Genomic DNA, 25,903 nt, shown 5'->3' on the forward strand with positions numbered 1-25,903 from the left:
GAAATACAACTAGCTGCAACATTTTTCCTGTCGAATAATCTGAGAAGCAAGGGCCTTCATAGCATATGTGATCTTGTTACTTAGAGTAGCTAATTCCAGGCCATATTTCTCACATTCCTTTATTCAATGAAGTAAGCAATTTAAATTTTAGGGAAAAAAATGTATGTGTTCGTATTTTTTCCTTGTTTGAATGCTACTAATGTTGTGAGCCTGAGAGCAAGGCGTGAGCAATGAACTTCTGTTTCCTTCCTCTGCTATGATCTTACAAAAGGCTCTGTTACCTTCCTAGTCCTGAAGGCAGTTAAGTTTGTTGCTTTGCTAGAACTGGATCCTCCCATCTAGTGTTCACAGGGGTGGACCTGCGTACAGCCCATGCAGGTATTTTGACCAAGCAATTCCATTTCTAGAAATCTGTCCAAATAATTACTTGGATAGCTGTGCAATTTGTTCAAGAATGTTCATTGTGACATCACTCACAACAGCAAGGTATTAGAAACCATCTACATATCCATGAGTATGGATCACTTGTGCTGTTGGAACACTGTGTGATCATTATAAATCTCTGTTAATCATCATGGATTGGAGCTACATGAGTAGCGTTCAAAGAATAAAGCAGGCTATAAAGAATTAGTTATGGCAGAATTCCATTACTAAAAAATAACATGTTGAAAATTATCAAACAAGGTAAAATGCTGACTCTCATACAGATAGAAAATGAACATGTGTTAAAGATTTTTATTTAACTCATTACTAATGAGGGAGCTGGTAAGGTGTTAACAACAGTTCAAGGGAGAATCCAAAGAACAGACACATTATGGATCAGGAATCTTGAAATGAATTTGCAAATCGTTGCAAAACTGGCTTCACAGACCCATACAGTCAAAGTTAGATCACTTGGGAAGGTGTATTCTCAAGTTTAGAGCCTAAACAATGCACGAATTTTCTCGAAGCACAAATTTGCCCTACATGTACATATAAGAGTCTGGAATGAAAACAGAAAAATTACACATTATCTATGAATGTAAGATTTTATTTTATTTTTGTCTTTTGTCAATGTTTCTGTACACTGGATTTATAAAAAGAGCATATATTATTTTTTATAATCAAATAAGAAAAGCCTTACTTCTATATTTAAAAACAATTGTAAATCACGTCCTCATGTTTTTAGTAAATACTACAATGACGACAATTTTAAAAAAACAGGCACAAAGAATATGTTATATACCTGCTGCCTGTAGGCTATTGTGGTTAATAGGATGACAATGGGGGCCAGAGAATGTCCCATGAGCAATAATATCCTCCATGCTAACTTGCTATTTCTGGTGGGTTGTCCAATTGATTGCTTTGTGTTCAGGCCTAAAATATTCCCACTTATAAAAGATGTGATAAAACCCAGGTGCATTAGCACATCAGAAGTGCTTTTAGCTTTAACACTCAATAAATGAAGTGCCAAGAAATTCCTAATATTTTGTGCCTTTTAAGTTGAGTCAGGAAAAACCCTTTTTATTAACGAGCGACTTGTGGGTGGCAAAGGGGAGAAGGACGGTGGCTGTGCATGGTGTGTCACAGGGAAGATGCTTTGCCTCTTTGTGTATGAACATTATTAATGGGTAGATGTTTTAGAGTTCCTGCTACCCCCCTCTGGTTAATGTACTTATTTATAGAACTGATTTGAAAATTAAACAGAGCTGTTTCTGTCTTCGATTTTAGAGTTGTAAAGAGATAATAAACATGCTGATGGCCTGTATTATTCCAGAATTATTTTCCTAGGTATCAGGTATTGCCTAGCAGGGGTCCTCAAACTTTTTCAACAGGGGGCCAATTCACTGTCCTTCAGACCATTAGAGGGCTGGACTGTAGTTTAAAAAAAAAAAAAACTATGAACAAATTCCTATGCACACTGCACATATCTTATTTTGAAGTAAAAAAACAAAATGGGAACAAATACAATCACACCGCCTCATGTGGCCCGTGGGCCGTAGTTTGAGAACCCCTGGCCTAGAGACTTGTCGTCTTTCTTTGCTCTGGGTGTTTTGTTTTGTTTGTTTTCTTTTCTTTTTTTTTTTTTTTTTTTTGCAGTTTTTGGCTGGGGCTGGGTTTGAACCCAGCACCTCCAGCATATGGGGCCGCCACCCTACTCCTTTGAGCCACAGGCACCACCCTTCTTTTTTCATTTTTTCTCCTCTTATACCATTGTACCTCCAGTATAATTCCTATTTCCTCACATCCTGCCAAACTACAGCTCCTTTTTAGTGCCACATTTTTCTTGAAATCCTTATCCTGACTGATAAGAGATTTGCAGAGCACTTAGTCCACACATGCAACGTAGTTACGCATCTTATTTGATCACGTACAAGGAATATTTTAGATAATCCTTGAAGCTTATATTTATAGCCTATTGTCTCAAAATGATTATGATAGCATCAATAATTAAACAATATTGTCTTGTTCTTCTTTAGATTAGCTCAGAACTGTTGTGCATGCTGATGCCAAAATGTTTTTGTTGAATGAATGGACTAAACAATGTTTATATCAAACTATGTATCGCCTTTCTGGAGTATTGGTGTATATGGTTATGTAAGCCTTCTGCCTTCAGAAGGAATAACTTCACCTGTAAGAACCATTTGGGAGGCCAGTATCCATATTTAATTTGAAGGTTTAGTTCATCTGTGGCAATTCTGGGCATCCTCCCCACCATGCCCGGGGCACAAGCCTCAGGAGAGGACTGGCTATGGGAGAAAGGAAGCAGGAGGCAAATTTTGTGTTTGATATCTGTACTAGGTTAAATGGTATCAGCCAAAACTCCATCACCCACCTGATTCTTATGAATGTGACCTTATTTGGAAAGAGAGTCTTTGCAGATGTAGTCAAGTTAAGATGAGGTCATATTGGATTAAATGTAGACCTTAAGCCAATGACTGGTATCCTTATCTGAAGAGTATGTGAAGACCTAGGCAGACTGACAGAGGGAAGGACTCCACCTAACAACAAAGCCAGAGATGAAAGTAATGTTAACAGCAAGCCAAGGAATAGCAAGTATTGCCAACAACTGTCAGATGGTAGGAAGAGGCAAGAAAGAATTACTGATCTAGAATTTCTCTCTAGAGCCTTCAGAGGAAATATGGCCTTGCTGGTAGCTTGATTTCAAATGTCTGGTTTCAGACTGTGAGAAATCACATTTTGTTTTAAGCCACTCAATTTGTGGTCGTTCGTTATGGCAGTCCTAGGAAATAAATGTAATGTTCCCCCACTCCATGGTGATGCTGCCCTTTCTTCCTTAGTGTCTCTCATTTCTCTGGCATCCTACACCCTTATCTTCAGCATTATTCAATTATTAGTCAAGGTTGAGTAAAGGAAGCAGAAACCACTGCTGCACAGGAAGGGACTGAATATAGAGGATGGTCTGCTCGCACTCTGTTGGAGACATTAGGGAGCAAAGGTCAGGGATACTCTTTCTAATATTAAGAAGGCAAGAAGTGTAGGGCAGGTAAGAAACTATTACCCAATATCTTAGGCACCTGGATCACTTAATGAGGTCATTCTCAGGAAGATACTTGGAAGACGCCAACGAAACCCCTGTGTATGTCTGCTCATGCCCAAACACCTGACTCTGAGTAATGTCTTCTCTTTTTTTCCCCTACTAGGTCTCTGTCTAGGACTGCCATTGGTAGAGTATGAACGGGAATCTCACCATGGAGGGGAGTTGGGAAATGTTTCAAGGCTTTAGCCTGAGTGATACTGGGGAGAGTTTGGAAGGGCAGGGACAGAAATGAATATGAGAGATGACACCCTGCTTACTCAGCTTTTTTTCTTCTTTTTTCTCTCAAAGCAAAAGTACTTCTCAGAAAGATTCTGTTGATATATTTATGGACAAACGATAACATAAAATATGTTTTTTTTTCTTCTCCTAGGATTAGTCGTACTTGTACAAGGTCAAAATTTAATTCAAATAAGTGAATCCATTTTATTGACACTTGGTCAGAGCAAGGACTCACTAACAATAGTGTTTACTGAAGAGTCCTCAGAGATAATGAAGAAATTTTAGGTAGAAATTTTTGCTCTTCAGGATTTTAATCTATCTGGACTTCTCTTTGTATCCACAGAAATATTTGGTTTTGTTAATCTTTTCTTTTTATACGAATACATAAATGAGAGACAGATTCATTCTGGTTAACAAAGGCATGTTCTTTTCAATTCTCTGTTACTAGTAGTTTTCAATGGGGCAATCTTGATGTCCCCCTCATGCTCTCCGGATGTTTTGTAATGTCTGCAGACATTTGTTTTGGTCATCATAATTAAGGTGGGGCAATGCTATGGCATAAAGCGGGTTGAGGTCAGGAATGCTGCTGAACATTCTGTAATGCACAGGGCAGCCCACCACAGGAAAGAATTACCCAGCCCCAAATGTCACTAGTCCCACAGTTGAGAAAGTCTGCTACATGGGGCTGGAGTAAAAAGGTGAGGTAGATTTTTATTACTGTGGCCCTTTTCTAAACCACGTCTCTTCTGTCTTGATCCTGGACTGGTGGGACTACCTGCTCTCAGGTACTCTTTGATGTCTGCTGCTTTAACTTCTCCACTGTCCTGGGAGGTACCTTGCCAAAAAGTGAGGCCACGGGTCTGTGCCCACTTACTAGTTCAGAACCAAGGTGCTGGCAGTGTGTGCCCTCCCTTTTAACTCTTTTTTTGGGTTTGTTCCACTCTGAGATACCTTCGCTTTCAAAGCCACCTTCTTCCTACTGTCTGAGAACAGCCCACGTGTCGGCTTGCCCACAGTCCTCTTAAGTTCCTTGTCCAGAGTCTTGTTACATGTCTAGAAGGCCTGTGCTCTCCTCTTCCCTTTGTCACTCTCTGCTTCACCTCCCCCTTTGCCAACTACTCTGTATCTTGACATTTTAAATGTTATTAGCTTTCTCTATATCACCTTCCTAGATTCACTGGGAAAAAGCTGGTGGCATAGAAGTCTGCTCTTCTCCCCAGATCCCAGCCCGATCATTCACAAGCACTCCCCCAGACCTCTTTTCCCAGAGAACTTACCCTGCATTTGTACCTGCTGGGAATTGCCCCATTCAGGAATTAGGCTAAGGATTATCTTTCTGTGTCTGGTTGCTTAATGCAAAAGGAGTTAACTCCGTGGGTTCCCACTGACTATAAATTCTTAGAGGAAAAAAAACAAGGCCACCATAGGACTCCTCCACCAACCTAGACACAAAACCCCCGGTGCTGAAGAAAGGCTTTTGAATGATGAAAGTGATGGTAAAAATTCAGAATCTGGAAAGCCTACAAAGCCAATTCCCAGTGCACCTCGGCACACCCTGATCATCCAAGACAGACGAAGATCTAGCCCCTTTTCAGAGATTTCCAGAGCGGAAACTGTTAACTCCCCTGTTATTAAATGCTGTTTCTAATCTAAATTGACTGTCTCTTAAAGGGATCAACATTGTATAAAAATATAAAGTAATAAATTTTGAAATATGACTCAAGATTTTCTTTATATATAAGAAATTTATATAGTACGATTCCCCTTGAAGTTAAGAGGATTCTTATTTTTATCTGAAGAAATTGCTAAGCCAGAGCTTTTGGCAAGGGGATTGGAATTCAGGATAAATGAGTAGCTTAAAAAGACGATAGATTGTGTGGGGGAAGCAAAAGAGTTTCATTCTTTCTGTCTACTCTCAGGTTGGTACTGCACAGCTGACTTCTAATGCTGAGAGCTCTTTTAAGATGACATATATTGGGGTGTTTATTTCTTTAAAGGAATCATCTCTCCTGTGTATTGAAATGGTGCATTGTATTGTTTCCTTCATAACTTCCTACAGGGCAGCTGTTAAATTATGCAACTTCACACAGCAGTTCTGTCTACCTCAGCATTACCCCTTTCATTGCAGAATGAATTTTCCAGATTTGTGCAGTTTCTTCAGCAAATAAGGATTGAGCCTCTTTCGTGTGCTCAGGCACCATGTAGGCTAATTATAGATTCAAAGAAGAAGATGCTGTCTTGAGCTGCAAGGGGCTTTAGAGTTGAGCATAGAATTTAGACATGTAAATAAGGACGTTCCGGAAAGGGCTCCGTGATAGCAGTTTGTGCAAGATACAATGGGAAACATTTGGTACATAACTTTCTAATAAGAATGCTTCTCTGCCTTCTGCAAGAACACGTGGCTTCAAACCAAGATAAACCTGGTGACAAATCTGGGCTTTATCACTGTGTGATCTTTCTGAGCCTCAGAATCTACCCTTGCAAATGGAAAGAAATCACATCTGCCTTAAATATTACTGCGGTGATTAAATTAAATTAAATTAGATTGAACTAAATTAAATTTGATAACTAACGTGGTTTAAAAGCACTAAGCAAAAGGCCTAGCACTGGGTAAGTACTTAATCAATGTTGTTTTTGTCTTCTATATTTGATGATTCAAAGATATTATAAGAGATTTTTATTTATTCTTTTTGATGGGAGGTCCCAACTTCAAAATTATCTGTTTATATTTGGGGGTTCTTTAGTACAGTTAGCAGAGCCAACTCACCTTTGCAGCTTGCCTTGCAGCTAGCAGTGGGGTATATGGCCACCAGACACATAATACCAGCTGTCCTTGAATGGGTAGCTCATGATTTGGTGAAGCAGAGGCCACCTAGAATTCATTCTGATGACAAGTCACATTGGCAGCAGCAGCAGCCACCATACCTAGTCTTAGAAGCCTCAGTTGCTACAGTTCTAGCAACAGTAGTTCAAGTCTAGCCCCAGTGGTATCCATGGTGCAGGTTTCAGTGTCTGTCCTCAGTAGTGGCAGCTGTGGTGTCTCTACTATCCTGTTCTGTGATGCCATTTGAAATGTTGACCTTGAGTGCATTGCCTCCAACCCTGGATTTTATGGTGTTTATGAACAACTAAATATGCTTTAATTAATCTCTTTTGAGCTTATCCACATTCTATTTGTGTTGCTCACAATTTGAACTTCTGACTTATAAAAATACTGTTGTAGATATCACAATGATCTTGTTTGGTTATACAGTGATGTTTTATATGCTATCAAAAAAGGAAAGGCTATTGTTCTCTTCTGTATGAAATAGACCTTTTCAATTGGTTTGCATTTTATTTTGTTTTTGAACCTTTCCGTGTGTTCTTTACTGTCACAAGTCATTTATTATGAGAAAAATAATAGCATAACAGAGTTACCATTTTCTTGATGCTAGATCTGCATGACAGGGAGAAAGATATACCTTGTAGGACTGCCAAAACCTATGATGCCATATGCAGAGAGAAAATAATTTAGACTTTCTGTTTTTGGCATGAAAAAAATCTCATTATTCTTTATTAATATTCTATTTTCAAACCTGACTATTATGCCCCAAATCTCTTTGCTTTAGATAGACAATTCTCAATATTTTAACCAAGGGTGTGAAATAGAAACAGTGTCCTTTTAATTTTTTTGAGAAAGAATCATTCAATCAAAAACAAATTTCTGCAATTATCATTCCAGTATTAGCGGCATAGCTTGTATTGTACTAACCATTGAACTCACCATCTTGCTGATAATAATTACAAACTCAAAATTATAAACTATAAAAATAATTGTTTGAAAGCTGATTGGAGAATAGCAAGTGCCAACCAGAAATACAGGAGATATGTCCCTTGAAAGAAAAGGAATACATTAGGTAAGAGCCACATTTAACTGTCCCCCCTCTCCCCTGCAGGTGTTTTTCAGTTCGTGTGGGATACAGAGGCTCAAGCACAGTGTGATATTCCTACTAAGTACAGGATTAATTCAGAGGTTAGTTAGAGTTCAGAGTTGCCAAAACACCTAGAAATTGAGAAAAAGAATCCTGGCAATGGAGAACCCCAGAATCTACATACAAATCTCTGGTTGACTCCTAAATCATGAATAAGCAGGTGTGACTCCAAGGAACATACAGAATGTAAGAATTGGGAAGTTAAAGATCCAAACAGAGATTTTTTCAACTGCCTGGTGCAAGGAAGACAGAGATGAGAATTCAAATCCTGCCAAGTTCTAAGAGTTTGGGAAATGATTCAGGGTTTTCTTTGGAGCTGTAGAGTAGCCACACCTTAGGAGTAAGGGGCCATGTCTCAGGAATGAAGACTATGCCTTTGAAATAAGGACAAAACTGAAATAGACCCACCCTAAAATACCTGAAAACTAAGCATCCACAGAATTAAGGTGATTCTCCAGTGATAGTATGGCCTACCAAGACTAAAGACTCTTCAGACAAACATAACAGAATCCAGATTCTATACAACGTATCATCAGTAATTCCCAGCATATAACCACAAATTGCTAGATATACAAGAGGCAGGGTAATATGTAACCCATAATAAAGTGAAAAAGTCAATACCTGAAGACCATATGTCATCCAGATTTTGGTATTAGCATATAAGGGCTTTTAAAAAACTATTATAAAAGTTTGTAGAAAAGGTTGGATGTAATAGGTGCAAAGATGGAAAACAACAGGAGAGAGAAGGGATCCCCCAAAAAATCAAAAATAGAAATCCTACAACAGAAAAATTAATATTATTTCTTTAGTATCCTATTCACTTTTTTCCAGTATCCTATTCACTTTTATATTTTTTAATGTCTTTATACCAAATAGAATTGTTTTTGCATAACTAATTATTATTGAAAGGTAACTTTTAAAAAATCCATACATTTAGATTTCCTCATTTAAATTATATAAAATAGGCAGGTAATACCTCAATATACTATAACAAAATGTTTACCGTAAATTAAAGTAATAATGAACCTTAGTAATTTTTCAACACAGTTGAATGAATTCTTTCAATTTAGCCACTCTACCTCCAATTAAATACAGGCACACACTTCATTCACACCTATATTTATGGTGAAAAGAGTAAAATTATGGAAAAATTCTATTTAGGAATTCTTTGGCAAAATTATGAATTGAAAGCAACTACAATTATTACAATCATTTTGCCTATTTGGAATGATCTAACCAAAGTAAGTTGGTTTTCAGTAAAGTGTTTAATTTGTTGATTTTAATTATTGAATGTAAAAATGATTTGTGAGATAAATGAGCACATTACCCAACACCTCTCCATTAATCCCTAGTATTTGTATTTGTCTTCTTAAATGGATATAGTTGCTTAGATACCATTTTTTCAGTTCTCTTATGAATCTGTATGGTCTATCTTGAATCAATATATGAATTATTTCCAGTCATAATATACTTTCTTTATATATTTACAACATAACAAAGGGATTTTTAATTTATGGCTCACAAAACTAAAAGCAGATATTCCCCTATTTTTTGTATTTTATAGAGTAGTAACGCATTAAACAGGATTTTTTTAATTGACACTTATTTTTTGCCAGTTTTATTTTGGAAAGAGCAAAATAAAAAAACAGTTCCAGGTGTTATCTTCACTTCATCAGAGAAGTGACTTTACGAAACCAAAAATTAATTCAGATAACCAAGATATCAAGAGAAACTGGAATCTTCTGTAAGAACTGTAGGTATTTAAAGCCACATCTGCTTATATACATCACAGACTTCAGTTTTGTTCACTGAAGAATGGTTAACACCTCTTCACTTAATTTAAATCTTCAGATTATCATTTCAAACCCCCTGCTGTAGTGTGATGGCCTTCAGTGTAGAGTAAGGGCCTGATTGGTGGGGGTGGGTAGGTCTGTTAGTCTCTTTAAAGTGTTTGCAAGAAAAAAAAAACTATCTGTTTACATTGGTACTTTTCTGGGAAGAGGGTTTCTAACTTTCAGATGATTATCATTTGTGTCCTTAATTCCCAAAATGATAAAAATCCTTACTAATAGTCTTTTTCATTTTTTGACAATGTTATCTCCTCAATTGCCTCAGTGCTTTCAGTTTTTAATAACTGACAAGGGAAACTAGTTTAAAAGGATATTCATTTGGTCATTTCTTAGAATCATTTCACTCTTAAGAAATGAGATGAGTCTTTTCAGTACCAGATGTTGCTATTGTAAAATATGAAAGCCACTGCCATATTTCCATAACTTCTACTCACATGACGGTTGTTTGGTTTTCTTTCTGTGGTAGTGCCTTTGTGAATCATTATTTGCCAAGGCACTTTGAGCCTATCAATATATGTATAGCCCACTTCATTCAAGAAAAAGATTTAAAACTCCTGCATTCATGCACTAAACAATAAGATAATATGTAACTTAAGTTATACAAGCAAGTAAACAGGAAAGGCAAACCAGAAGGAAAGAGGATATGAAGCCAAGTGTTAGTGTATAAAACGTGTCTCAAGCTGCTACTTTTGCAAGACACACTATTTAAAATTGGGTCCAATCTTCCTAGTAGTCAGTACAAAAGGAAAAGTTAGTTGAGTTGGAGTAGGAGAGAATACAGGTCAACCAAACTAGCTTGAATCAGCAGAAGCAACCTTGAATGGGCACAGGCCTACATGAATTCGCGTAAGCCAAAATCTTGTACCTGGTGGAGTGGTCTTTCTTCTTTTCTCATGGAGAGCACCTGGGACAGAGAGCAAAGGAGCACCCCTGCTTGCTTCTTTCTGATTACCAGGCGTGTGTCTCACCCTGTGCTGCCACTTTCCTCCACCTCCTCCTTGGTAGCTTTCTCCCTTCTGCCTTCCCTTTCTTCCTTCTATAAACATTTCCTGACCCCTTATTTGTACCATGTTTTCTGCTGGGAACTGGAGCCACTGCATGGTGCGAAAGGTAGCCTCTGAGGAAGTTGACAGTCTTCTTAAAGAGTCCACAATAACATACAGCTTGGAAAGTAGTATACCCTGGGAATCTGCCCTCAAAGGCATCTCATCTGATTTGGAGGGTGAGATGGGGACTTAAAAGGAAGGCTTTCTGCAGGGGCTGGCCAGGCAGAAAGGATGACAAGGGTGTCCTCGTCTTGCAAAAAGACATGACATACATTTGACATACATCTGAAAATAGCTTGGCAGTGCTCCCAGTGAGCAAGTCTGATACTTTGGAGCCTCCGCAAGCAATCATCATGTGTTAAGACTGGAAATTGCCCCGCCCCCCCAACACACTTAAAAAAGGGAAAAATAAAACCAGACAACCTACACTTTGAATTTAGATGTATGAGAAAAAGTGACAGCCTTAACATTCGCCAAATTTAAAGAAGCAACATTGAATGGTAAGTTATATTTTAAAATATCAAACACCGAAATGTTAAACTTTCCGAAATATGAGGGTTTTAAAATGTCAAAACTAGACATTTTAAAAAAACCTGCAAATATAATTTCAAAGTGACAAAATTAAATAGAAGATTTCTCTGAAAGGTGCACTTGTTAAAATCCAACAGTGTTTGAATCCAGTGGGTGATTGTTCATTGCTCTGGCATTTTTTCCCGTTCTCCGTAAAGACCTGGGAGAGATCAGTTCCATGTAATAGACAGAGCTGGGCTGATTGGTGTTCTTGTAGTTCTCATTAACAGAATGGAATCCACCAAGGTTTGGATAGTGCTGGTTGCTTGAGCCTCTCGTTACCCGAGTTTTCCTTGATAAGCAACACAATGATGAGTTTTGGCAAGAAGTGTTGGTATGTGAGTTTGGGCAAAACAGCTTGTATCTTCTCCAGACTTGGATGTGTCTCCTGCTTCTCCTCGTTGAGTTGCCAAATCCTCCCCTCCCTATTGCTCTGCTTGGCTTACAGATCTGTTTATCAGCCACTGAGCTGTTTGATGTCCGAGGGAAACCTCTGCAGATGGCGAGGATTCTTTACAGTAACATATCTTCACATTTAGCTTGTTAGAGTTACCTTTGCAAAAATCCTAGTTTTTCTTGTGTTTTGAAATTTAGTGCATAAATCTTATTATTCTCCTTTAAAATCTAGTAAAATAAGTACAATCACCTTCATGTTTTCTTTGACTAATATTTAATTAATTCAAGTCAAACAAATTATACTTCAATAATTAGACCCCTTTTCAAAGGTACCTAAACTCTTAAATATGTTACACTGCAATTATACATTTAAATGTGGTATGTTTTCCTTTAAAGTGCTTCCTGCGACCTGATAGGGCAACATGATATGCAAACAATGAAAGCTTTCCAAGCATTTTACACTACGCTTATAAATATAATAAATTAAACTTACAAAGCAAACATGCGTTGTGAAATGATCTGATTCTGTTTAAGAATAAAATCAATGTTCTTAGTTCTTTCATCTTAAAATGACAAGGCTAAAAAAAAAAATGACAAGGCTAATATGTAGTTTCTTAAGTCACTTATGTAACATATATTGTTCATGAAATGAATTCAAAAATACTGATTTTACGAGTTTATGCTATTTCGATTGTTGACTTAATTCTAAACATTCCCTGTGTGTGTGGATATATGTCACTTTCAGTTCCTCCCCTGTATCCATTCTTCCCTTCCTCTAAAAGAGGCATTGGCAGCCTTTTTCTGTAAAAGGCCAAACAGTAAATATTTTAGGTTTTTTGGGTCACATACACTCTCTATTGCATATTTGCTGTTTTAAAAAACAACATTTAAAAATGTGAAAAACATTTATAACCCTCTGGCCATACAAAAACAGTCAGTGGGCTGAATTTGGCCTGTGAGCTATAGTTTGTTGACCCTTGTTTTAGAATTGGAAAATTCTTCAGTTTTTTTTTTTAGCTGGGCACATTTCCTAGATTCTCTTATAGCTAGGCAGCCATATACCTTATTCTGTTATCTTTCCTTCTGAATGGAATGCAGACCTAATGGTATAGTGTCTGTACTCGGGGACAGCACCAGAGGGATGGCAGAGCAACAAGCTCAAAGGAGGCTGGGATCCATGGCACTGCAGAACTCCATAGCTTCTGACAACCTGGTGGAACAGTGTTGACATACCAGCCTAGACTTTGAAAAGAGAAGAATAAACTTCTGTCTTAAATCACTGAAACTTGAAGCTAAATATGTTTCTTAATTATTCTACTTTCTAAGGGGACAGATTTTAATACTTCAGGTTAGTGGGTCAAAAATTCGTAACTACCATATCCTTATCAATTCTTTAGGAATACTTTCTACTTCTCTTTATTTTGGTGATAAAATCCTGTACCCTTTACCCAGGTCTAAATAAATTCCAATGCTATTCCACTGGATTTTTAAATTCTCTTCATAGTTTGTTAGGAAGCCTACTGACATTGTTTTGGTGCCTTGTTTTGTGTGTTGGTTGTTTGATTGCGTTCGCCTAAGAAGGCAGGGCTGTGTACGTATGAGGACATAGGACCCTTAGTTCCCCGTATGTAATTTGTGACCTGAAGCATAAAGGACATTGGAACTCCACCCCTAGTGTTCCCTCATTATCTTCTTCCTGAGAGTCAGTGTCCAACTGTTATAGCCATTGCTAGAGCTGTGTTTTTTTTCTTGGCCCTGATTCTGAGCTTAGTTTTGATACCTTGCTTTAAGTTCTCAGTTTTTAGAGCTGTGACTTTTGTTTGCCAGTCTCCTTCCAGAATGGAATCTATCCTCAAGTCTTTGTCCCATATGTAATAAGGTTTCCTTTAAGATGAAATATTTTAAATATTTTATATATTTTAAATATAGTAGAGACTTACTAAAAGCTAATTCTCTTGTCCCTAATGCTTTTGAAAACTATATAATGAAGGCATAACTTTTGGTGACACCACTTCATGCTGGCCTTAAAAATAAAATTATAAACTATTAATGTATTTTTCCAGTTTAAGTTAGTTCCTTCTTTATAAAAGTTGAAGAATGGGCTGAAAACATCTGAAATTTATGCTTTTTACATATAATTTTTGGATAGTTTACTTTGCATAAAATGAGAAATGGTAAAAAGGTTTAGTTTAACCAAATTCTGCTACGGTGACACTTCTTGTATTATTTACGAACCTGGAAATGTCTTATGTATTCAGCCTATTATTTGTTTCATCTGTTTTCCTTAAAATTCTTACCGTTAAGTGTATATTAAAGGGTGCATTTCTCTTGGTACATTTATTTGACTTGCCTTTGGTCCACATCTTTTCTAAATTTCATGGACTCAGAAATATTTCTTAAGAATAGACAGCCATTTAATTTAGGAATATTGAAATGTCAGAGAATATTATAACACATTTAAGTTTTCCTCTAATGTCATGTTATATGAACTTAATAATTAATTTCTTTTACCTGGGTGGAGTTGAAATACATTCTTCTTAGTAAAGTATCACAAGAATGCAAAAATAAGTATCCAATATACTCCATACTAATCTGAAATCAATATATAAAAAATTACATGCACATAAGAACAATACAACACTAATATAGTCCAGCTCAGGGGTAGGGGAAAGCAGGAAGGGGGAAGGGGAGGATAATTGGCAGAAGGAGAGAAGACATGAGGCAGGATCTCACCCACTGTGCACATTGTGAGGGTGTATAACACACCGCCTGGGCGAGGGGCTCTTCTACAAATGGAACTTTACCCTGGAAGTGAGAACAGTGTCACCTAAATATTGTACCCTCATATTAATTTGAATAACATAATAATCATAGTTTCTTAAAAATCAAATCTCTTTAGCAATATGAACAGTTGAAGTTTTTTCTCTGTGTGTATTTTTCTTGGTGACTGACACTGTTGAAGTAGTTCATTCCTGATTACTGACTTTTAAAAATGCCAAATAAACTTGCCTAAAAGTACAAGCTTAATGCTGTAAGATATTCTCTTGCCATTGAATAAACGTGGCATTCTCCTTTTAAAATCTTGTCTCACTTCGCTTACCCAGAAGCCAAGTTCCTAGACGAGAGAGAGTTGGCACTTAGTTTGGCATAGTCAGTCCATTTATACATTTTTTTGTCTGTTATGATTTATACCATGTTGTATATCAGCTTAATACTTACTAATGAGTCATGGCAAAAAAATACAATATAAAATTTACTGTTTGTAAGAAATCCAAGTAAATTTCAAAAAAGAATCCTCAGGACAAAGAGTAATTTTGAAAAAGTTGGGAGTCTATAACACAAATGACACTATTCTATTACCACCGTTCAGTAAAGCATTACGTCATGGTAGATATCCCTCTTAAACTCAATGTGAACTGATGGCTGCTTCTTTATGTGGATGCCATTGGGTTGTATATAGTAACATATACCTCCTGCAATAATGAGGAGATAGAATATTAAGGGTCCTTGAAAAGTTCTTATAAAAACAATCCTAATTCTGTAAGAAACTGCTCAACAGATCATGTTCTATGACATTGATAAATCTGTAAATTTGTGATATACAGGAGGGGGAGGGGAGGAGGAGGATGGGTGGAGGAAGGGTAATTGGTGGGACCACACCTATGGTACGTTTTACAAGGGTACAGGTTAAATCTAAGTGTAGAATATAAATCTTAAAACAATAAGAAAATGGGGTGAAGGCTATGTTAACCAGTTTGATGAAAGTATTTCAAATTGTATATAAAACCAGCACATTATACCCCATAATTGCACTAATGTACACAGCTATGATTTAATAAAAAAGTAATTTGTGATATATATGATTTTGTTAAATACTTATATTTTAGTCTTCCTTTTATATAGTAATTATTATAACATGTCATAGTAAAATATGAACTATTTAAATTATAATTATATATAAATTATGTAAATTAATATTTTATAGAGAAATATTTTCCCTTTTGATATATATATATTATATATGTGTGTGTGTGTTTGTATACTTGTATATATATATGCCCATTATATCAGAAGAGAAATCTTGCATCACTCTGTTTAAATCAGTGGTTCTCAACCTTCCTAATGCCGTGACCCTTTAATACAGTTCCCTATGTTGTGGTGACCCCCAACCATAAAATTATTTTCGTTGCTACTTCATAACTGTAATTTTGCTACTGTTATGAATCGTAATGTAAATATCTGATATACAAGATGTATTTTCATTGGTCGCAACCCACAGGTTGAGAACTGCTGGTTTAAGTTGAACCGTTTAAAATTATTGACATTTTAGCCTTTCATTTAATAGTCATTTCTGGGTTGACTGCGTTGTGAGACTGCAGATTTTTCTCAAAGTGGTTATACTTCCTTTACGTTCTGCTCCAAGGTTTTATGAAGTGCCCTTTTTATGTTTATAATCCGGAAGAAACTTCCAAGAAAGTTGTTAAAAAGAGCCTAAAGGGTGGTAGCCACTGCTCTTCTCCCTCCCCTGACACTGTCATCTTCCCATTCCAGGTGCTGAGTTAGTATTCTCCCCAACAACACCCTGACGCCTTCTTCACCTCTGGCCTCTTGTGTCCAGCTGTGACAGAGCCCTCTCCTCTGTCATATTTCTCGTATTTGTCTCCTTCCCTCTCTTTGTTACTCCCCTAGTTAACCACAGTAAAAATAGAAGGCATTTAAATCATACTTACTCTGTCAGGCACTGGTCTCAGCCCTGTACATGTCATTTAATCCTCACGGTGACTTGAAACTTAATCTTATTACCCTCCATTTTAAGATGGAAACTGAGGCACATAGAGGTTGAGAGGCCTACCCAAGAAGTAATCTAGATCTATAGGCTATAAACTTAAGTACCAAACCATACTGCTCTGTAGGCACTTTATTTTGCCTCCAGAGTGGTCTCTTTTATTTTTATTTTTTATTTATTTTTTTTCTTGCAGCTCAGAAGTTTATTAATGAAGGGGGTTGGGTCAGCTGGTGTTTACATGCTGACCCCTGCAGCCCTGTATCCCGGCTGTAGTGAGGAAGACGGCTGGCTTCTCTGCTGGCCACAGGTGATATCATCTCAGGAATATGCTGAGCCCTCTCTCCTGGGTCCCTGTTGCCATGGCTGGAGTCCAGCACTATCAGATAGGTTCCACTTCTGTTTCTTGTGCTTGAACTAGAGTATCGACATTTTTTAGGATCTCAGCATAGTATGGGCCAAATACCTGCTGATTATGATGCATCAGTTTGACAAACTTCCGGCCTAGTTCTGTCAACTCTCCTTCCATGTGATTAAGGCCTTCAGGGAAGTGTAGCAGAGACTCCTGCATGCCACGAACCAAACAGCATTGAGAAACAAAAGGAGGCGCTGATCAACGATACTACAGACACGGTTTTCTTTCTTGGTGATGTTCTGGAGTTGTCCTATAAGACATACTGTGTTTTCACTGCTTAGGGCAGTAGAGCCCAGGTCCTTGAGGCCACAATGAATTTCCTGAGACACCTGTTCACTCACATTCAACATAGCTTCTTCAGGCTTAGAGTTAAATTCCTCAGTCACAGCCTTGGTTATGCATTTCGGTTTATCCACAAATCCAGGTGAGTTGAATAAAATTGAACCAGAGAAACTTCTAGCCACTAGTAAGACTGAGGCCAATATAGTCAAGTGGCGCAAATGGGACCCCATTTCCTGGACCCGGATTCTGTCCATCAGCAGAGTCTCAGGGAATTCTTCATTTTCAGGATCCCAGAGGAGGAGATCCAGGTAGCCCTGGTATAGCACCATTATGGGATTGGGAGGATCTGAACTCTTAGCTGCCTTGTCTGGAGGTGAACAGGCCATGCTGGAGGAGCTGGGCATGTCAGGAGAATTCAGACATGGTGTAATGAGGTCTGTGGCTGCTTTGGTTAGCCATTTCTTGGTGTAATCAAGGAGATTGGGTTGTTTGTCAAGGAGTTCCTGGAATTTAGCTCTTTCATACTGGACGGAATATTCCTGCAGGTAGGGTCGAATGCTCTGGATGGTATAGTTCGCCATGTCCATTTTCATTAGGCCCAGAACATGGAAGCTGCCCCTCAGTAACTGTGCTGGATCTGTTATGCTCTGTAGTTTCTTTACTGCTTCATCTCGAACTGGTGCACATAGCAGGGTCATCAAACTAAGAATGTAGCTAGAGAGACGAGAGACGTCTAGGGCTCCATGTTCTGCTTCTTGCTTGAGGAGATCCATGTCCACAACTTCTTTAATCTCATTTTTTAGGCGGATGTGGCATGGTAATAGCAGTGATAGCAAAACCTCCTTAACTTCTGTCATAAGTTCAAGAGCACAAGTGAATTCGGGAGGATTACTCAAGAGTTGTTCTCTTAAATGGTCCCAAAAAACATTGTACAATGTCTCCATGAACCTGTCTTCCAGACTGTTTGGAGATAAAACATTCTCTTCCATGTAGAAATCTTGGTTTACCATGATTTCATGAGCAATGCTCATCCTGGAAACTTCGTTAATTGTTTCTATTAGACGAGGAGAGTAGTTATCTAAACAGAAGTCTTCCTCTTCTTGGTTCTTCTCTGATGTTTCAGAATTATGGGCTCCACACTTTGCTTCATTGGGATCATTTTGGAGTACAGTTTCCTCACTCTTGGGCATCTTGATGTTATCTCTTCCTCTGTTCTGGACCGGCTGCCCCACGGCTGAGTCTCTCTTTTATTTTTAGAATAAGCAGCCACATTTCTGCTCTAGGCTTAAAAGGGCTCTTCCTTTGGCTAGAATAGGGGTCATCAAACTGCATCCTATGGGCCCAAACCTGTCCTTCCCCACCTCTACCTGTTTTTGTAACTAGGCAGGGGTCCTCAAACTGCGGCCCGCGGGCCACATGAGGCGGTGTGATGGTATTTGTTCCCGTATTTTTTTTTTACTTCAAAATAAGGTATGTGCAGTGTGCATAGGAATTTGTTCATAGTTTTTTTTTTTAACTATAGTCCAGCCCTCCAGCAGTCTGAGGGACAGTGAACTGGCCCCCTGTTTAAAAAGTTTGAGGACCCCTGTTAGGGTATAGCTACACCAATTCATTTGCGTGTTGTCTATGACAACTTTTCTGGTACAGCAGCACAGTTGAGTAGCCTCAAATATTTACTATCTGACCCTGTAAAGAAAAGTTTTCTATCTCCTGCCCTAGAATACAGTTTCTGTTTCTAACAGTTCCAGTTGCTACAGCTATGCAACTAATCACCCCAAATCTTAGTGGTGTAAAACAACATTTATCATGCTCATGAATTTTATGGGTTGGAAATTCAAATAGGGCACAGCATTTCTTCTTCATACCTGGGCTGAAAATACTCAACCAGCTGGGGGATAGAACAGCCAGGGATCCCCGGGGATCACTCCGTCATTTTTAGTATCTCCCCACATGCTCTCCTCAGCATGGCAGCATCTAGACTTATGAGGTAGGCTCAGCTTCTCAGTATGCATATCCCAAGACAGAGAGCCACAGGGAAGCTGTTCCATCTTTTTTGAGTGGCCCCAGAGGTTACGCAGGGCTGCTGCTCTCTGTTCTGTGTATAAAGGCAGTAACAAAAATCCTTCTAGGTTCAGTCAGAAGGAACACAGGCCCCACCTCCCCATGGAAGGGTGTCCATGTCACATGATAAGAAGACTATGTGGGATGGAATATATATTGCTGTGACTATCTTTGGCACATAAAATCTACCATCCCTGTCCACCCACCTGTCTTTAACTCTAGACAACTTCCCATCTTCTAAGACGGGAACTGGGAACTCACTGTGCTCTCGGCTAGAAAGTATTCTGCCATGTACCATGTCGTCTCTGAAATATTTGCTGATCTTTGTGTCTAGAAGGCATATTCATCTCACTGTTCCCTCACCTTCTGTTAGTAGAAAACATCAAATTTGTAATCTAAACCCTGAGGATTACTCTCAGCCTCAAGCTCTGTTACTTTTATAGGCATTATTATAAACGTGTGTGTTTGCTTGTTTGTTTTTCTGAGCCAGAAACAAACCTTAAAATCCAGAAGTGGCTTCCTTTCCTCCCTATGCCTAAGCAAGGGCTCTGTTCTGTTCAGTTTTAAAAAATCTTTATTTATTACTCCTCCCTGGAGTCCGCAGAAATTCTATGTGAAAGAGATTCAGGTGCAGTCTGGTTTGATTTGAAAAGCGTGTGTGAAAGGAGAGGCCCAGGGGGCCGTCTTGAAGGTGCATATATAAAAATATTTCATGCACAACTACAAAGGTCAGTGGACATTATTAAAAAGTTGAGGGTGTTTGGGTTGATATCTTTATGTTTTCCCCTTGGTTCTGCCACTGACTTTGTAATTTCTGGACTCTACTTTTTGCCGGGTATAATTGTCTGTTGTTTTGGGAAAGTAAGCTCTGCAGGGTTGCTTTGAGATTTATCAAAAGAAAGGGAAAGTTGAAATGAAAGTTAGAAAGTAGATCATAAACGCCATTTGATTGTCTTCAATCCAAGCCTGCCAATAATAGTGAGCAAAAGAAAAAGAATTTTTCATATAAATTTAAATAAATTCATTTCTTTAAAGAAAAGCATGAAAGCAAGGATATACTTTTTATGTTCTACCACTTTCATACTTGAGAAGCTTGATAATCTTAACTAGCAAATGGGATTTTCATTACAGTTCATCTCAGAAATAATATTTTGCTTGTGTCTCTTCTATCCCCCATAAAATTTCCACCCAGGTCAGGGGTTAGTAAAACTATGGCCTGCAGGCTATATCTAGCTCTTCATGTGTTTTTGTAAATAAAGTTTTATTGGAACTCAGTCATGCCTATTCATTAATGTGTTGTATGTGAGTGTTTTTGCACGGGAATGGCAAGACTGTTTGTGAGAGAGATCACATGGTATACAAAGGCAATGTATTTACTATCTGGACTTTTATAGAAAAGTTTGGTGACCCAAAGCATATGTTACCATTTAAACTACTTGTTAGATTTTTTCCATTTAAATGTCAGATAATACAGTGAGTCACATGACAAATTTTAGTAGGGATATATTTAGCTTTACACTGAATTATGTATTTTGTCAATATAAAGGTGTCAGGAGAAACCAAACTACTTCTTAATTTTGGTATCTGTACTATTGGACTTAAGAAATAAACTTTCAAAAAAAGGATTTTGATCATAAGTGCTCATTAACATTTTCCTTTTTTAACATCTAAAAAGAATTAATGAGAAAAAATAAGAGATTGAGACAAGAATTTATGAATCTATGAGATGGAGTCTTTGGAAGAAGAAATGAAGATTAATAACATTCTGTTAATTAACGTACAATGATATTAGGTTTAATAGAAATTTGTGAAAGATTTCCAATGATTTTCAAAAATTGTTGCCACAGTGAAACTCCTTGGCAATAATAACATAATACGCTGTAGTGTTGAGATCTGCAGGCAGTGAGGATAGGAGTTTCCACTTGAGCCTGGAGGTGGTGGGGATGGTTGGGTGACCGTCGCATATGAACTGCTGTGCAAAGTACAGTTTCTCAAACTGAACTCAGAAAAGGGGAGAAATGTATCTAGTCAAAGACTACAAAGTTTCCTGAGAATTTAGTTATGATAATTTATATCATACATAATTAGGGTTTATAGATCTCTGTTTAATTTGTTTTTTTCTACTAGTTATAACACCCCCCTTCCCCAAAAGAAGCAGAGGAAGTAGGTCGGCTCTAAAAATAGCAAAATGGTAGCACTGCTTCAATTAAAGGCTTTCAAAGGTGATAATCATGACTGTCAAAATTTCAAGAAAGTATAAGAAGCCTAAGAGATCAGCTAGACCAGAGTTTTATTTATTTTATTTTTTAATTCTTTATTAAATCATAACTATATACATCAATGCATTTATGGGGTACAATGTGCAGATTTGATATATAATATGTAATGCTTACATCTAACTGATTGACATAACCGTCCCCTTGCTTACTTATGTGTTGTGGTAAAAACATTCATTCATACTCTATTCTTAATAGTATAGAAATGTATCACTGCATTATGTACATTAGGTTGGATTTCCTCCCTCCTAAAAACCCTCCTCTGCTCCAGGGTCTAACTCTAAAGGTTGTATACCCTCAGGAACCATTGCAGTTGGAGGCCTAGGAGGTGGTTTGTTGTATGATCCCTCCCTCTTTCCAAACATAACAGCTATGCTTTTGCTTTCTATGTATTGTCTTATAAATAAGATTTGGTTTATGATAGGTTTTTAGTAAAATGTTTCAAAACCATAGACTCTAGGCTAATTCTTCATATTTTGCAGGTGAGGAGACTGAAGTTATCATAATTTGGATGACTTGGCTTGGATCATACATTGAATGACAGTAGAGCTAGAATTAGAATCTAGGTCTCCTATGTCTCAGTCAAGAGCTTTTTTTAATGATTCTATGAGGAAGAACAAACTCCCCTGCATGAATCTACTGCAACCCAGAGCAAACTTTTGTATTTTTAATGCAATAAGAGTTCAGGATTTGCTAGCTATTGTGATTTTTTTCAACATGCTCTAATAGTAGTTCTTCAATTTTAGTATGGATAAGCATCACCTGAAGAACACATTTAAAAATTTCAGCTTCCCAGTTATCCTTCCTAGACATTCTGGTGTGGAACATCTGCATTTTAATCAGATATCCTAAGTGTTGCTGATACAATGGTCCACATATCGTATTTTGAAAAATATGGTCTTAAAACTTTACAGTTGGATCTTGAAAGCTTCTAGTACAGACAATATTAGTTACTCTTTGGTACCATGCCCTCTATTGAGCCAAACTACAAAATAAAGGAAGTTAATATATAAAGGAAGTTAGGCCATGCTGTAGTGACAAACCAACTCCATTTTTGGCATTCTCTGGGGACTGCTACTGTCTCACATCTCTGTTAATGGAAACGTGTGGTGTCCAAAGTGACTATGGAAAGGGAAGAGGGCTATAAAGTCATGCTTAATAACTTGTTACTGAAATAACAAACATACAGAAATATGCACCACTATGAGTGTGCAGCTTAATGAATTATTATAACTGAGCACACTCTTATACCCAGCATCCGGATCAAGAAACAAATCATATAAAAACCCGTATAAAATCCCTTCCCAGTATTTACCTATATCCGTCCAAGTAAGTGGAACCAACAGGGAGGATTGTTTTGAGCCCAGAAGTGGCTTAAACCTCTTCCTACCACATCCCATTGGCCAAAACACATACATATGGACCCCAGCCTAACTGCAAGGGACTCTGGGAAATCTTCCCATGTTCCCAGGAAAATGAAACAGTGTGGTTAACATATAATATTTTCTCTATTATAGTTACTAGATTATAACTTAGAATGTAATCTCATGATCCAAATAATGATACTTTCTATGCTTTTCTATGAGTGTGATAGATTAAATTAAAATTTACTTAATTTCCAATGTCATCCAATGTCATTCTTTTCTATAGAAAGTAAATTTATTCACAGATAGCTATCTGTTTATATTAATATTAATGATTACTTGAATATTATATGTAGTTGTGGATAGCAGGTAATTTAGAACAAGATTAAAAAAGAAATGTGAACTTTTGGGGACAATTTTTTTTCAAACATTTCCTGAACACTATATCAATTCATGGGAATAAACATTAATCTCTCTAGGTTCTGGGTCCCTGAAGATTGTCCAAGTATGCGCTACACGTTCCTTTCTTCAAATCACAAGACCAATTTGTCTACTTTACTTTTCTTTCTAACTATAGCTCTTTGACATTTGAGATTGGTACTTGTCTTTCCAATTTTTGTGAAACACTTAAGCTTACTCATTAAACACTTCTGTGTTGATATTCTTTTGGAAGCAAGGCTATACATTTACATATGCTTCTGATTTTAAGGCTCTCATCATCATCTTCACACTATTCAGTGACTAAAGTACAACAACAATAACAATCACCCATGATATTCAGTATTAACAAATGCAGTACTGCTTATCAAGGAAGGAAATACAAAAATAGAGAAAACTGAAATATAAGCTTGCTGCCTACCACAGGCTTATAATCTAGTTGTTCCCAAGACACAAAACGAAGGAAAATTAAATTGTCAGCTATAACTGGATGTTCATATTAATAACATGCTGAAGGAATTCAGGAGAGGTGACTACTTTGGGTACTATGGGCTAAAACAGAGGAAGGATGGATAAAATTGGAACTTGGTGAAATCTTGAAAGATAGGTAGATTTTGTCAGATTGGAGTCAGTGAATAAGGACATGCCAGGTGTAGGGAGGGAGGTGACATGCAAAAACTTCTTGTTAAAAAAGAGCACATCCAATATGGAGAAAAGCAGAACTATCCTCCATACAGAGGAAATATGAACTTTGAGCACATTAGGAGATTAATTTAGATGTGGCCTCAATTTAGTGAACCCTGAATGCCAGGTGGAGATGCCTGTGAATGTAAGAATATACAGATAATCTAATAGTCATAGTAGGAATGGTTAAGGGAATTGTAGCAGATCCACATGATAGACTATAAAGTATCATTTAAGATGACATTTATTAAGAGCTTATTTAATGTAAAGTTTAGCTGATAGGTAGAAATAAAGATATGCATGTATTTATATAGCATTGACACAACAGTATGAAAAATATGCTAGGAATATAAAGGAGACCAAAAACAAATATATTGAAATATTTAGAATGATTTCTTAAAGTGCAAAAATTCTGGTGGTTTTCCAGTTCTTTGTGATAAGCATATATTACCTTTTGCATTAAAAATTAAATAATAATCCAAAGTATTTGTTTATTGTGTATAAAAAACTACACAAACTGAAAAATAAGCAAATACGATTCAGGTTATTTGTATGCTAGTGGAGAAGAAACACAGGCATCCCATGAATAGTTAAATAACAGTGTATTAATTGGATGATAGCACTCCAAAATATTTTAGCATTTTTATTGGGGCATATTGTTGCCAGTAATAAAATTCAGCATTTTAATTGTACAGTTTGATGAGTTTCATTAAATTTATATGGTTGTAGGGTGGCGCCTATGGCTCAAGGAGTAGGGCGCCGGTCCCATATGCCAGAGGTGGCGGGTTCATATCCAGCCCCGGCCAAAAAAATAAATAAATAAAATAAATTTATATGGTTGTATAACTATCCAGTTTTAGAATAACTCCCATCATGTCAAAGAGTTCTTGCATGCTTTCAGTATCCACTCCCACACCTAAATCCATCCAACCACTGTTCTGCTTTCTATCCCTGTAATTTTGTTTTGTCATAAAATTTTTCATCCATGGAATACGATCAGATGTGGTCTTTTGTGTTTGGCCTCTTTCACTTGGTATATTGCTCTTGATGTTCACTTAAGTTGTCTCACCTCTCACTAGTTTGTTCCTTTTAACTGCTTAATGGTATTCTGTTGTAGATACATACCGCATTTTGTTTATCCACTCACCAGATAGTGGACATTTGGAATGTTTCCAGTGATTAGCTATTATGAATAAAGTTGCTGTGTACATGCACATAGGAATCTTTGTGTGGAAATAGATTTTTCTATTACTTGGATAAATAACTAGAAGTAGAATTGCTGGATCATATAGGAATGATGCCTTTAATGTTTTAAGAAAATGAAAACCTATTTTCCACAGTCCACAGTGGCTGCATCATTCTACATTTCTGTCAGCTCTGTATGAGAGTTCCAGTTTCTCTATGTCCTTGACAACACTTGTCAGTATCTGTCTTTATGATTACAGCCATTGTAGTGGGTAGTAAATGGTATTTCATTGTGGTTGTGGCATAATTTGCATTTCCCTCGTGACTAATGATGATGAGCATCTTTTCACATGCTTATTTGACATTCACATACCTTCTTTGGTCAAATATCTTTTCAAATCTTTTGCCTATTTTTATTTCTTTGGCAAAGGCTTTTAAAACATTACATAATTCTATGGTTTACTGTAGGGCTTATCAACCTTGGCAATATCGACATTTTCATATTTTGGTCCATTCTTGGTTATGAAGGGCTATCCTGTGTATTGTAGGATATAGAGCACTAGCCCTGGCCTGTGTCTAGTGGAAGACAGTAGCATGTTTTCTGTCATGACAACCAAAAATTCTTCCAGATATTGCCAGGTGTTACTTGGGGGAAAAAAAATTATCCCTAGTTAAAAACCAATGATTTAGCAAATCTTCATGGATTCAAAAGATGTTAAGGTCAAGGGTTGGTAGTAAAAGTGGACTTAACTTGGGTACTTTAAATGAACAGAATTTAGAAAGGTAGAAAGAAGAGGGAGCATTTCAGATGAAGAATTTCCT

General features: G+C 37.3%; 1 protein-coding gene and 1 pseudogene across 1 annotated transcript in view; one reads left to right on the forward strand and one right to left on the reverse strand.

Annotated features, from left to right (window-relative positions):
- FRMPD4 (FERM and PDZ domain containing 4) overlaps positions 1 to 25,903 on the forward strand; it is a 597,878-nt gene that overhangs the window by 56,259 nt on the left and 515,716 nt on the right. The window lies entirely within an intron of this gene.
- LOC128577885 (T-complex protein 11 X-linked protein 2-like) lies at positions 16,759 to 18,263 on the reverse strand (annotated as a pseudogene).

The sequence above is a fragment of the Nycticebus coucang genome, chromosome X (assembly GCF_027406575.1).
Source record: "Nycticebus coucang isolate mNycCou1 chromosome X, mNycCou1.pri, whole genome shotgun sequence".
Taxonomy (NCBI): Eukaryota; Metazoa; Chordata; class Mammalia; order Primates; family Lorisidae; genus Nycticebus; species Nycticebus coucang.